Source organism: Panthera tigris, chromosome A2 (genome assembly GCF_018350195.1).
Source record: "Panthera tigris isolate Pti1 chromosome A2, P.tigris_Pti1_mat1.1, whole genome shotgun sequence".
Taxonomy (NCBI): Eukaryota; Metazoa; Chordata; class Mammalia; order Carnivora; family Felidae; genus Panthera; species Panthera tigris.
In genome coordinates, this window is record NC_056661.1 from 88,458,671 (window position 1) to 88,473,823 (window position 15,153).

The window sequence follows — 15,153 nt, forward strand, 5'->3', positions numbered from 1 at the left end:
TGAATGAGTTTCCTACATAAAAAAAAATGGAGACTTTTTGAAAGACCATATACTTTAATTGGATAAAAGAAGAGGTCTCTAGTCTTTTCTGATTGTACACATCTTTGAGTAAAAACTATCCGAATGCAATGTATGTTTATTTATATTTATATTTATGAATGCGTATTGTTTATAAATGATGTACATTTACTATTGTACTAAGACATTATGCACATTATAAAACATTCATGAAATAAGACTTAGGAATAAAATACATATTAATAAATAATATTTCCATGTAATTTCACTTTTTCATTAAAAGTATGCCATTAACTCTCTTTGATGTGACTCCATATTTCAAACAGTCTTAAAATTTTTGATATTTTTATATGATATCGTGGCCTATCTGATGACCTCATCATTGATTTTTACCTCATGATGCATACTTCAAAGAGTTTATACTTGGGGAGGACAAGCCAGCTCTGCCTCTATTTCTTTTGCATTTCATTTGTGTTTGTATTTGTAGTATAATCTTCAGTCAGAGCCTTAACATGAGATAATTCAATAGTCCATTTAATTTAGATTAAGATTAATATTCATAAATGTTGAAATACTATATTTCTGTCATGATCAAGCCAGGATCGCTAACCTACTTTGGAGATCAGTGTCCTAGAATTCTATTTACCAGATATAATTTGGAACTATACGATTATATTTTAAAATAGTTTTTATCATTTAGGAGGCTTCTTTGAAACACGGGAATTGCCTGGTCCCAATTACCATAGATTTGGTTCCATAGATTTAACTCAATTTTTTTTTTTTAACGTTTATTTATTTTTGAGACAGGGAGAGACAGAGCATGAACAGGGGAGGGTCAGAGAGAGGGAGACACAGAATATGAAGCAGGCTCCAGGCTCTGAGCTGTCAGCACAGAGCCCGACGCGGGGCTAGAACTCACGGACCGCAAGATCATGACCTGAGCCAAAGTCGGCCGCCTAACCGACTGAGCCACCCAGGCGCCCCATAACTCAATTTTAATGTACTCCCCAAGTGATTAAAACACCTTCGAAATTGAGAAGTAGAAAATATAGATTCTAGAATTTTCTATGCACTTAAAAAATCTCCCTCTTTCTTAATCATAGTTCATTGTAGAACTGGTAAGTAGAACATGGCCCACGTTTACCTTCTCAGTGGTAGTAAGTAGTGTACAGCCTCTAGAAGCCCAGGTTTATGTGGTGAATAACCCTAGGGGAAGGAGTTTGTAGTGGCAGCTGTCAGAGAAAAATAATGTAGATTGTTCTCTAGAGCCCAGAAAGAAAAGGAAAGGCAGAAAATCGAGGAGCCCTTTGGGGTGTGAAGAGATTCTTACTAATGAATGGCAGAAGTGGTTATGTTGGCTTCTCTGACATGTCGTCAAAATATTAGAGCTCAGAGTGTGCACTGATCACATTTTATTCATGTTTTTACTCCAAGTACTTTATTTATACATGGTACCTGTTAACAGTAATGTAAGATGGAGAACACTTTGGTTTGCTCAGCAATACATTACTAATTCTATAGTTATTCTCTACCGTATAGTAATGATATGTGAGTTCAATTTATCTCAGAGATGCAACATATCTAGAAAAAACAGGTAGATAATTACATTTCAATATTTATTTTTAAATAAGATTCCTAATAGAAGTATACAGAGTCATAATTCTTGCCCCCACATGCAGCATGCACTGGTGGGAAAACTATTCCAGAAAGTAGAAGTCTTTCAATGATGTGAGTATAATCAAAATATATACTAATTATTGGAGAGATAGTAATCCTGGGAGACTATTTGCATAATTCTATAATTATACATGCAAGTATCACCATATTATTCCTAGCAATATGGTTTCACAATCTCAAAGACATAAACAGAATTTACTGTAAATAAATAAAAAATATTACTGTCAGACATAAAAATTGTTGAATGAGCACAGATTTATACAGAAATGGATAACAGACTTAACATCTGTCATAATTGGTTCATAATTTTTTTCATCAGTATCATTCCAATTTTTTCAATAGGAAGTTTCAGATCAACAAGGCTTAACTATGTTATCTAATATGCCATTAGCAAATTATCATTAAACTCCCTCTAACAATATACTTGTTTGTTTCTGACTTTAATATTAAGAAATCAGTACTTGTATTTTTTTTATTTAGTTTATGTCATCTTATTTTTTCAGGTATTATGTTCTTTATATCAACGACTGGTAATATATCCTAGATGTTTTGAGTCAGATCTGGGTATCATGTGCTGTGACTATGTACCTAAACAATTTACTTTTCTAGTGGCCTTTTGGTTTCTTGGACTATATCAATTAAGTAGCCTAGAGACATTTTGATAAAAAACAAATATGGGTGGCAGAGTTTCGGGATCCATTTTTTTTGCCGTCCAGGCAAAATTTAATTTGTAAATTTATGCTCAATTTATCATTATGCTATTTCTGGCCACACTTCTACCCCTAAGGGGAAACAAAAATTGTTTATTGTTTCTCTGTCTTCCCTCATTTTCATTCACATTTTATAAATGGCTCAAGTCATCGATTTGTATAGATTGAGCCATATGATTATTGGGAGAAAAACTATTAATGTTTTCTGAATCAAAAACCCTGAGATTATATCTCAGTTCGTCAACTTGCCTACTGTGCAACTTTGGGCAACTCATTTAACCTCTCTGGGTTTTAGTTTTCTTGTGTGTAAAATTAGAGTGACAGTAACACCCATCTCATCTTCATTATCTTATTGGTAGAAAGAGTTAGAAAGACAATAGATATATACGGACTTTGTGACACCTAAAGATGACTACAGTCTTAAAACTAGTGTTTCATTTTTGCCTAATAAAGAGACAATGCTGTTTGAAAAGCAACTATTGAGTTGACAGAGAATGAAAGGAACTCTCTGCTTCTTTGATCCAAATATAGTGATCATTTAAACCCATGATACAATCAGTTGGTTCATGTCAGAGGGGCCAGGACCTGATTATAGAGAACAATGTTGCAAAAACTGTAGGACAAAGAATTCAACAGAAAACTGCATCAGAGCAGTAAAGAAGTTGAAGCAGTAAATGCCTCTTTTAAAAATATATATGAGGGTCAAGGTCAGGTAGAAAAGGGATGGGGAAGTCCAGAGGGCCTTAGCTTAAGATCTTTTCAAGCAGACCTATGCTCCTACGTTGTGACCCTAGCAGAGAAACAGGCAAAATTAGCATGGATCCCATTGAAACATTAGAGAAGACATGATGAGTCCATTGTTCAACTAGACAATGTCATTTTGGACAGCAGATGCCCATGTTGGGGAGAGAGGAAAACTGTAGTAAAAAGCAGCTTAAAAAAAAAAAAAAAAAGAAATGATTAAAATGCAAGCTAAAATGCCAGAGAGGTAAAAGAGAAATTCAGGTAACACTCTATTCTTTGAAGTGGAAACTGTTTTAAAGACTAAGACTCCAACACACCCTCACTATGCAGCTGAGAAAACCAGGGTTTAAGAGGATAGAGCATATGGTAAAGTTCACACAGACCAGGATTTGGATATAGTTTTGTCAGGTGTCAAACCCCGTGTTCTTGAACCCCTACATCATACTCTCCAAGATGATTATGAAATGATTTGGTATCATTTGGTCACCAATGATAGTTTATTACATTTAGTGCTCTCAAAATATAAGTAAATATAAAACAGATCGCTATGTATGCAATAGCTCAATTTATCGTGTTGTCATCACTCACATAAAACATATACACAAACATATACAGACAAATACGATGTTTCATGGAACATGTCAAACAAGGTTATGGGTATCCTTAGGAGAAAGCAGGAGGGAAAATTTATATTAAAATAAACTTTGCAATCAATGTTATAAATAGGACCAAAAAAGCGAAGGAATTGACTTATGATATTATTATTAAGGTATTGACTTAGATGTCAAATTCTCCTTTCATAAAAGCTACATTCTATATTTATAGAATTTCAACCTGGATTATTTTATGCCACTCATTTTCATCACATCTAGATTAATAGCCATCAAACAAGTCTTTCCTGAAGGCAAGAACAGAGGCAAACATAATAATCATTGCAGATAATAAGACTGCCAAAGGTTGCAGTGAGGTTTAGAAATCCCCAGTCAAATTTAACTATCTGTTCTCAATATGTGTACATTACCAGTCCAATTATCCTAATGTGTATCCTCATTTATAGAATACACACCCTTGAAACTAGGAGAAAAAAAAAAAAACATCTGAAAGTCTTTATCTCTCAAATTTATTTTGCTACCACTTTCACCCCTTGAGAAGCTAAACATTTCCTTGTGTTTATACTTTTGACAGTGAGTTGACATTTTATTTAAACAAAGCCCATTTCTAAGTAGCAAGAGATAAAATGGGAATTTTGTATTTAAATGTCAAATTACGTTAATGGAAAAAATTACCTAAGGTAGGTGTTCGGAGATAGGTAGAAACTAACCATTCCAATGTAATACACGTATTAGTTTTTAAAAAGACTCCCTGTCTCTCTTTCTCTCTCTCTCTCTCTCTCTCTCTCTCCACACACACACACACACACACACACACAAACACACACACAAATACACAGACACGTGGTTGTGTGTTTGTGTGTGTGTGTATCTACTAATGGCTAAGAGTTAAGTTCCTTTTTTTTTTAACATGAATTCAAGTGATTTACTTTTCTGTATATGGAGGATCTGAGCTGTTTTAAAGATATAGACAGAATTAAATGATGCGTTCAAAGCCTAATTTGAGGAAATTTTTGTCCTCCTGCCCTTGACTAGTCATGGCATTAGCAGTCCTTTTTTCTGTCTCTCAGAAGGAAAGGCATTGCCCTACATTTCAGTGTCTCTTGGAGCTTCTGCCTGAGAGTACATCATCAATGAGGAATGTGACTCTGGCCTTGGGGCTAGGAGCTAACTTTAAATTTGCACTTTTGCTGCCCCTGCTATGCTGTTCACAGAGAGGTTCCTTATACTACAATGATAAGTGAGGAAAGGGATGGGGAAAATGTCATGGTCTCTTAAAAATTATTTATGAGTCAACAGGTTTGTACCTAACTTCTTGATAACACTTTATAAACGAAGTTTTATAGAGAGAGATTGTCTACGCACTTTACTTAGACTGAAAGACTGGTGATGATCACTTTTCATGTCTATAAAATGTACACAAGCTGGACTGTTTATAGAATTGCTGAATATTAGGGCTTAAAGGAAATCTAGAGATAATTTTGCCTTTGTTTTAACCTTAAACGTGAGGCAGCTGAGATTCAGAGAATTTAAATAACTTTTCTGAATACCTTCCACCATCTAGAGTCAGGGCAAACCCTGGAACTATAGGAGGGGGGGCACTCTCAGTGCTGAATTCTTTACTCAGATGCATTCATCTTAGATGAATTAGTGCACCTTGTAACCTAAAATGCATCACTTCATGTGTTAGTGGAAATACGGAATGGGGATTTTATAGCTGTCAGTGCTCATCTGGTGAAATTTCTTATTTTGCAAGTAAGAAAACCAAGGCCCACAAAACTTGCATAAAGCAAGAGCAGATTTGCCTTGAGCAAGAGTGATAGATGCGAAACCAGAATGTGCATATTTTTGCTACCAGTCCAGTCTGATTCTATCATGGCTTAGTGTAGCACTTTGTTCACACATTAGCAAAACCCCAGTCACATCTACGCTCGTTCCTTTTCCTCTTCTCTTCCTGTGCTCTATTTTCCCCCTTGCTCAAAATCATTATTTGAGTAGTGTATGGAGCTGTATCGCTAAAGTAATGACAATTTCTTAAATAAACTCCAAATTTCTGTGCCTTAGCACAGAAAGTAGTAGTATTAGCAGCAGCAGCACGTACATTTGTATGTGAACCTGAATAAGTCAAACTGCCATAGGTAATAGAGAAGAGAAGTTGGAAAAGGCTTTTGGATTCTCTGCAGATGGGAGGGGCAGCGGTCAAAGCCCAGTAAAACACATATTAGAACAATCTCACTCTAACATTCATTTCTGTTGGGTTGAGGACAAAGCCTCGCAAAGAGACCTCAGGGTTTTATCTGAGAGAGTCACAGCCTCCTACTACAAAATTTCATGGTTATAGCTCATAATAGAAGTGTACAAAATTATCTTCTCACAATTAAAAGTAGTAATTCAAGAGAATGTTTATTTTAGTAACAGTTCGAGGAAATATAATGAATTTTAGAGAAAATAATCGTTTAAATCTCACCTCGTGTTTACTGACTGTATTCCAAATTTAGAGCAAAACAAGAAGGTAAATAATACTAATATTGTTTGGGGCTGTTTAGGCACCTTAGTAGTCTGGATCTAACATACAGAGGGCGTGGCTATTTTTCATTAAGTCATACCCCTTCGTCTGTAAGTTAGAACAGCATTCTTAACTCCCCTTGATAATGTGTTGTTGTTTATAACATAAACACCTAAACCAACTTACAGAAATTAAATGGAACGGAATATAGCTATTGATTTTGAAACTGTGCTCACAAGAAACATTAAAATAAAAGCTAGTGTATACCAGTATACATGAACATGATTCTGTATTTAAAAAACAAATGAATGTCTGTATATATTTGTGCACACGTAGATAGCAAAAGGTCTGACTGGGTACAGATGAAAATGTCTTTATGTTCTGGGGTTAGGATTGGTTTTATTTTTTGTCGTTTTCCCCCAAATTAACTTTTGCTCATTTTTTTCTCCATTTCTTCAACAAATATTTATTAACTCTATCTTATTCCAGGTTGAAAGAGAAAATTTTATTTCTTTTCTTTAAATGAAGGTAGCATATCGATACCTCAATATTCTTTCTAGCTGAGTACATTAATGACATGTTTTCTTATTTGTCCAAAAAGGCATCTGAGAAAACATCCTACAACACCTCAGTTTATATGGTGAGTGATTTAAGACTTGAAAAACATTAAAAATACATGAAACACTGAAGGAGTCTTTTGAATTTTACCTTTAAAAATAAGAAAATCTAGGCAACAGAGAGGGAGAACTTTTATCTCTGAGCATATATACAATTCTCGGTCCAAGAAATGGTGGCACGTATTAGCTTGAACTGTAGATACACTGTGGATCATTTAGCAAATCAACATCTCTCTTTAGCTAGACCCTGATTTCTAGCATAAAAAATTGTCATCACTGGAAAAATGTTACTCTGCCTCGCCAGACCAATTTGAAACACAGTACATTGTAAATTTTTTACATGATCAAGTAGATTAATTTGAAATATTAATGCAATGCTTACTTGTATATACTAGGTTTTTACTCAAAATGATAAAAAACGGTTATTTCCTAATCAATATCTGAAATTGTTTTTAATATCATATGATATCCCATCTTGTGGCTATGAAACAATTATTCATCAATCTTGTATTGTTGGACATCAGGTGTTTCCATTTTTTAAATTTTATATGGCCCAATTATCTTTATTACCCTAACTAAAAACTTGCATATGTTCCAATTTTCTTAGGAAATTTAAAATAAATTCTTGAAATTGATGACTCAAAAGACATATTGTAGCTCTTAAAGGCTTTTTTTTTTTCATTTTTTTAATGTTTATTTATTTATTTTTGAGAGAGAGAGACAGAGACAGAGACAGAGACAGAGTACAAGCAGGGGAGGGGCAAAGAGAGAGGGAGCCGCAGAATCCAAAGCAGGCTCCAGGCTCTGAGGTATCAGCGCAGAGCCCGACGCAGGGCTCGAACTCACGGACAGAGCCCGATGCAGGGCTCGAACTCACGGACGGTGAGATCATGACCTGAGCAGAAGCCGGACACCTAACCAACTGAGCCACCCAGGCACCCCTTTTTTTCATTTTTTTTAAAGTAATGCCCAGTGGCACTCAAACTCAAAACTCAGAGATCAAGAGATAATATTCTACCAACTGAGTCAGCCAGGTGCCCCTCAATTATTTCTTGGCTGAAGCAGAGCATTATGATGTAGCCTTTTGTTGGAGTTTTTATATGTGGAAATAGCCACAACCAAATGCAGGAGCAAGGTTCCTAACTAATGTGTGAAGAAACCCCCCAACTCCCAAGTTACTCTATTAATAATAATCTACTTTAATAATGGAGGCATTGTAGCTTTCCATTCTGTTCATTTCTGATTTGTTCAAGTATTTTAGATACATACATTCAAAAAAAAATAAGAAAACAAAAACAAGAAAATGACTTTCTAAAGGTACCCAGATACCTTCATTATAAAAGAAGCTTTATGATATTAAACATTATACATATACACATACATATATAATGATATTAAACATTATGTACAGTGATGTTAAATGTGTATATATATAGAGAGAGACAGAGATTAAAAGGGAGAGTTAAAATTTAAGGGAATTGAGGATTTCCTGGTAGTGAATTATTTAAGGATCATATAACTATCTTTCACCCTATAATGCTAATAAATATTGAGTGGAATAAAGCCAGCAGACAGGTATTCCTTAAAAACTGAGATGTGTGTCCTCTATGGCAATATTTGAAGATCCATTCTTCATTTGGATAAATACAAAATTCTCACTTCTTTCCTCCTCAGCACAAGATTCTATCCTTATCCAAGAAAAATTTGTCTGGCTTCATTTTGACTAGTTTGTATCTTGAAAACAATATATTTGTTTCCTACTCCAAATACAGAATTATATATTGGCTATGGTTTTCAAACCACAGAATCTGTGGCGTTTCCTTTTTGAGAATCACCGCTCTTGATTTTGTAGTGGAAAAAGAGCAAGCTGTCTTCTTATGATGTGTGACTCTTGCTCTTCCCTTTTTCCCTTTCCCTTTCCCTTTCCCTTCCCCCTTTCTTCTTGTCTTCCTGAGCAATTCAGCCCTGTAGCCTTTAGGTGGGGCAGAGCATGGTTAAGCAAGGTAGGTATGAGCTCACCTGAGGGTGGGGGCCTGGTGAACAATGTGAAGAATCAAAGCTTACAGAGGGTGTGGGGAAGCCTAGTGTGGGACATCCCAGTGGAGGGATCTGTTGTGGGGTTTCAGAGGCTAAGTAGGGTGGGAGGTTGTCTCTATGTGGGATGGATGAATGTAAGATATTCAACCCTGAATGAGGTGAAGATGGGGTTTATCCTGGTACAAGAGTTGCTAAACAAGTTGTCCACACAGGGGATGCGCGGTTGTGGTAATGAGAGATCGGTCAGTGTAGAGGGTGAATGAGACATATTAATAAATTAAGAATAATGGGACTTGGTTTCTCACTGTGAGAGAGGCAGTTACAAATACAGAAAGGGAGGAAACTAGAAGGAACCCTGAGATGTGATTGGAAGTGGGCTGTGAACTCATGGATTCCAGTAACTGCAGATACAGAAATAAATTTAAATTGGGGCACCTGGGTGACTCAGTGACTTAAACGTCTGACTCTTGATTTTGGCTCAGGTCATGATCTCACGGTTCGTGAGACGGAGCCCTACATGGGGCTCTGTGCTGACAGCACGGAGCCTACTTGGCATTCTCTCTAGATATCTCTCTGTCCCTCCCCTGTGCACCTTCTCTCTGAAAAGAAATAGATGTTAAAAAAAAGAAATAAATTTAAATTAAATATATAATATATATGATATATATACATATAAATGTAATTATAGTTATAGGAATGACTATAAGTATGCAAATATCAATGTAGTTAAAATACATATATAGTATTTATTTACATACACCCTATATATTCTCGTGAACAGGGCTTTGGAGCAGTAAGCTAACTTCCATCTTCCATATTATGAGATTTTGAAGTCTGACAGCAAATGTTTTAGACTTCTCATTCGCTTGTTGGTCTGAATAATTCTCAAGGGTCCTTTAAAACCATCGCAAGCTTCACTCTCCCTGGGAGCCTTCTTTGATATTCTCCAGACTGTCAGTTGTCCATTTCCACGCTCCCTGAGCCTGCTTCTATCAGACCATTTATTACTCTGCTTACTCTGTCCATTTACTTCTCTGATCCCACACCACTATGTTCCTCCCTTGTTTACTTTCTCACACAGTGCTAACGTAGAATGGACACTCATCAGAGTTTCTTCAACACAAATTTGAAGGTGCATGAGAGAAAAAACACATTGCAGGTGAAAGAGCACAAGCTTTGATACTCCTGAAATCTAGGCTGATATTTTTATGCTGTAATTCACTGGTTTTAAAACCTTGGACGCATTTCCTAATTTCTCTGAGCCTGAGTTTCTTCATCTGCAAAGTTTCAATAATAATACTTGTCTTATTTTACAGTGTGTGATTTTTATTTTGGGGAATGTAGAAGAGGAAATATATAATTAATAGATACATGAAATTTACTCCCAAAGGTTAATTGTTATGTGAGTAATGGTTACTATTCCATACATGAAATAATAACTTGCTTATGACTAGACATTCAGTGAAATGGTGGTTGATTGACTATAGACACATACACATTCAATAATTCTTTATGCTGTAGCTTTGTTTTCATTTACTCTTCTCGTATTTTGAGAATTCTCTCCATTTAGTATTATAAATACTCTTTGGAGTATGAGCATTTATCTAAAAGGATAAATATTTTATAAGAAAGAGAATGAAATATACTGTGAATTACATTTCCTGAAACATGGATCCGTTTTTCACCCTCTATGTCATCTTTATGTATACATATGTACCTTCTACTTGAAAATTCATTGAATTGGCTATCAACAAGTCATATTTAGCCAACGGAAAGTGTAAAAGTTTTTCTGGATAACAATCAGCAATTTTGGTTGAGATAATTATTCCCTCTAATTAACTGAAAATTGCGGTAAAAACATCAGTTGTCTTAGTCCGCTTGGGCTATCATAACAAAATACCAAAGACTGAGTCACTTAAACAACAGAAAGTTATTTTCTCACAATGCTAGAGGCTGAAGAATTCTGAGGTCAAGGTGTCAGCAAAGTTGGTTTCTGATGAAGGCACTCGTCCTTGCTTGTAGATGGCCAACTTCTCACTCTGTCCATTTATGGCCTTTCCTCAGTGTGTTGTGTGGGAGGAGAGAAAACAAACAAATGTTCTAGTGTCTCTTCTTGTAAGACACTAATCCTCTTGGAACAGAGCCCCACCACTATGACCTTTTCTAACCCCAGTTACTTCTTCAGAGGCTCCATCTCCAAATAAAGCTAGTTTAGTGTTTAGGTCTTCAGCATGTGAATTTTGGAGGGAGGGGACACGTTCAATCCATAACATCAGTATTAATAGGTGTTAATTTCTTCTTTAGCTGTTCTTATGTTTTTTAGTAATTAATTAATTATTTTTAAAATATGATTTATTGTCAAGTTGGCTAACATACAGTGTATATGGTGTGCTTTGGGTTTTGGGGGTAGATTCCTGTGATTCATTGCTTACATACAACACCCCACGTTCATCCCAAAAAGTGCCCTTCTCAATGCCCATCACCCGTTTTCCCCTCTCCCCCTCCCATCTCATCAATCCTCAGTTTGTTCTCTGCGTTTTAAGAGTCTCTTATGGTTTGCCTGCCTCTCTGTTTGAAACTGTTGTTTCCCCTTCCCTTCCTCCATGGTCTTAAGTTTCTCAAGTTCCACATTTGAGTAAAAACATATGATATCTGTCTTTCTCTGACTGACTCTTTAGTTTACGGCCATACCACCCTGAATGTGCCCAATCTCGTCTGACTGACTCTTTAGCTGTGCTTATTAAAAACAAAATCTACCAACTGCATAAATTTGCAGGTGATAGATTGAATAAATCTGATATGTCACTGATATGTGGACATCTTTAGTCAAATTTATTTTTACAAGCAATAGTTGTCAATGATTTTATTTCTAGAAATTTATCTAATATATTCTAACAAGTTACAATGACACTTATGCTCAAGGATTTTCATTTCAGCATCAAAATGATAAGAAAAACTGGAAGCAATTTAAAGGTTTATTTCTAACTAAATGATTATGTAAATTTTAATATATCAATATGGTGGAATAATATTGATATGGAAATATGGTTAATTTATATTTTTACTGGAAAACAACATAGTTGAAGAGAATTATTTGTTTAAAACAAATGATTTGTGTATATACATTGACAATACTAAATATTAGGAAGAAAATGTATGTAAATATATATCTTAGAGGGAGACCCTGGAAAGAAGGAGTTAAGTGACAGATATTTTGCTTTTTAGGCTATACTTTTCTGTAATTTTAAAATTATGTTTACCATAAGTATACATTATCTTTCAAATAATTTTTTAAAAGATTTTCTCTAAATGTCTAGTATAAGTAGTAGGGAGTAGGATCCATGAAGCCCGTTCTATAAAACCTACTCTATTCAGTGGCTTATTTAGGTTTTACACACAGATCTATTATTAAACATATATTTAATAGCTACTTCTTTAAAACTTTGCTTTGGGGCACCTGGGTGGCTCAGTTAAGCGTCTGACTTTGGCTCAGGTCATGATCTCAAGGCTCATGAGTTCCAGCCTTGCGTCAGGCTCTGGCTGACAGCTCAGAACCTGAAGCCTGCTTTAGATTCTGTGTCTCCCTCTCTCTCTGCCCCTTCCACGCTCATGCTCTGTCTCCTCTCTCTCTCTCTGTCTCTCTCTCTCTCAACAATAAATACAACATTAAAAAAAAACTTTTAAAACTTTATTTTGTCTAGAAGATGTAACTGTGAAGTTATAAGATTGGCAAAATAAAACAAAATTGTAAAAAACAAGAATACTATTAAAAGCACAGAGAAACATCAGCCATCTATGCATTTATGCTACATCGAAGTTTATTTCTCTGTATAGACTGAATTGAAGTATGTTGCAATGGCTGTATGTTGCACTAGATGCATGATGTATGTTTTATTGATGTATGTTGCATTAGCATATTTTAAGCCTTTGATGTTAGCATGTGTCTTTAACAAGCAAAAATAGATTTATGATTTCATGTTGCAAACATAATTGCTTAAGAAAGATAGTACCTATATTGCCTTAAAATTTTTACTTACTAGTAAGTAAGCATTTATACAAATGCAATACATATACAAAACTATAAAAAATAGATTTGTAAAACATCCACATTGCACTAATTTTGACTTAAAAGCAGAAGTTTTTCCTAAATTACATTTCTCTTTTACCAGTTCATCATTAAATTGTCAAAATCCTTATTTAGCCCCTTCCCATCAAATCCCCATATTTTTCTATAAATGTATTATTAATACATTTCCTTACAGTATTAACTCTGTTTAAAATTCCATGGTTTTCATATGTTTTATTCACTCTCTTGTGTAAATATTCTTTATCAGCTTGAATTTGAATTTACATGACAGTCTATTAAATATAAAGCTTTTTCTTTTTTCTTTTTTCAAAGTGAGATCAAGAGTTCAGTTTCAAGAAAACCTAAGACATACACATTCCATTCTTCTTCTTCTTTTTTTTTTTTTTTTTTTTTTGACTTCACAAATTAAAATAGCAACTTCATGCTGCCGGTAAAAATTTTAAGCACTGGGAATTTTTTCACCTCCAATCCATTGGCTATTCAGTACCCTTATTTTTATACAACTCGTTCACATTCTTATTAAATGGCACACTTGTATACTTGGTGACCTCTCTTTCATTACTTAAATATAGAATTAAACTATAAATGATGGCAAATATTCCTTCAATTTCTGTGGTTGTGGAAGGACACCAGTTTGCATATTTGCAGGTTTTGCGGGATAGTGTTGGTATGAAGAATGATTTTGAACTCACAGTTTGCTTTGATGAAATGGTTACACAACGGGAAAGGCAGTTTTCCAGTTTCAACATTGGAAGCCTAGACACTGATTTTTTTTTTTCCTCTTCCTATCCAAGAGAGATCTTTGTGCCATAAGCCAAAGATTTGCATCAAATTAGTTATTATTGTTTAAAGAGAAGGTTGAACGCAACCTCTTTTTTGGTATAGAAATATTGTAGATGGCAAGTGCAGATGTTTTCAAAGTGCATGCCATGTAGCCTTTTATTGAGTTTATATTGTAGAAATTTATGATACTGTAAAGATTTATCTAGACATCAGTGTGTAACCAATAGCAAACGAAAAAACCGTATGGTTCCTTATAAGGCATGTGCATTAAGCACAATGACCTCTGTGCTCTTTCAAATAAAAATAAAATAGAATCATAAAAAGAATAATTGAGATGCTTTCCTACAGTCAATTTTTTTTGAAAAATGATTTTGAGTTAATTGACTCTTTATCCTTTGTATTTGTCTTTTACTGACAAGTATGTATCCTGCTGGAAAATATTTCTTTAAAATCGTAAGTGTTCTGTGTATAAAGTATAAGGATTAGGACTGAAAATGTTTGAACACAATAAAAATATCCACATCACTATCTTTGAAGTATTGTCAATTTATATGACATTTAATTTGAAACATATGTAATATATGTATGAATATATGTAATGCAAATATACCCATAAAAACTTGGTATTCTTTTAGCAGAAAGCAAATATATGATGATTTCATGAATTAGAGTTCTGTGTATAATTTTGTCGTGAAGCAATTTTAAAGTAAGTTACCATATAGGTAAAATCTCCTTCAGATTCTTTGTACAATAATACAGTAGTTTTCTATTTGCTTGTGATAAATAATGTGTTTTTCCAAGGCAAATCCCATTAAAAACAATGATTAATATTGGCAATAAATATGTGAATCAAATAATTTATAAATTAAGAAATTGTTCTGTCTTGCTTGTTAATATTCCTACTAATCAACTTGGCTCACAGACACAGGAAAACATTAGTTTCTAAAATTTTATTGTATGTATTAAATTTTAGTAGCCATGATACTGTGCTGTACTTTTTTTTTACACAGGTCAGCAACATATATTTTCACTTAAAACTGTGACTACTTTCCTATGTACCTTTGAGCTTTTGATGTTTGTCATGCTGATAGGTATGTTGGGGGGTTCTATTTGTGTTTTTCTTGTCAAATGTTGCCCCATAAAATGTCAGTATGTATCCTGCACACTGTAAATTTGTGACTAAGTAATTTCAATATGCCCAGACAATAAGAGAGAAAAAAATAATCATCTAGATATTTTTCTACACTGTATATCAATTTTCTGAATGATGATTTTATTTTCAATTTTTGATCAGGTGCTTGTCATCTACTAACCAATATGTTTATTCAGAAATGAAACAAACCAGAGATATCTCTATTCTATC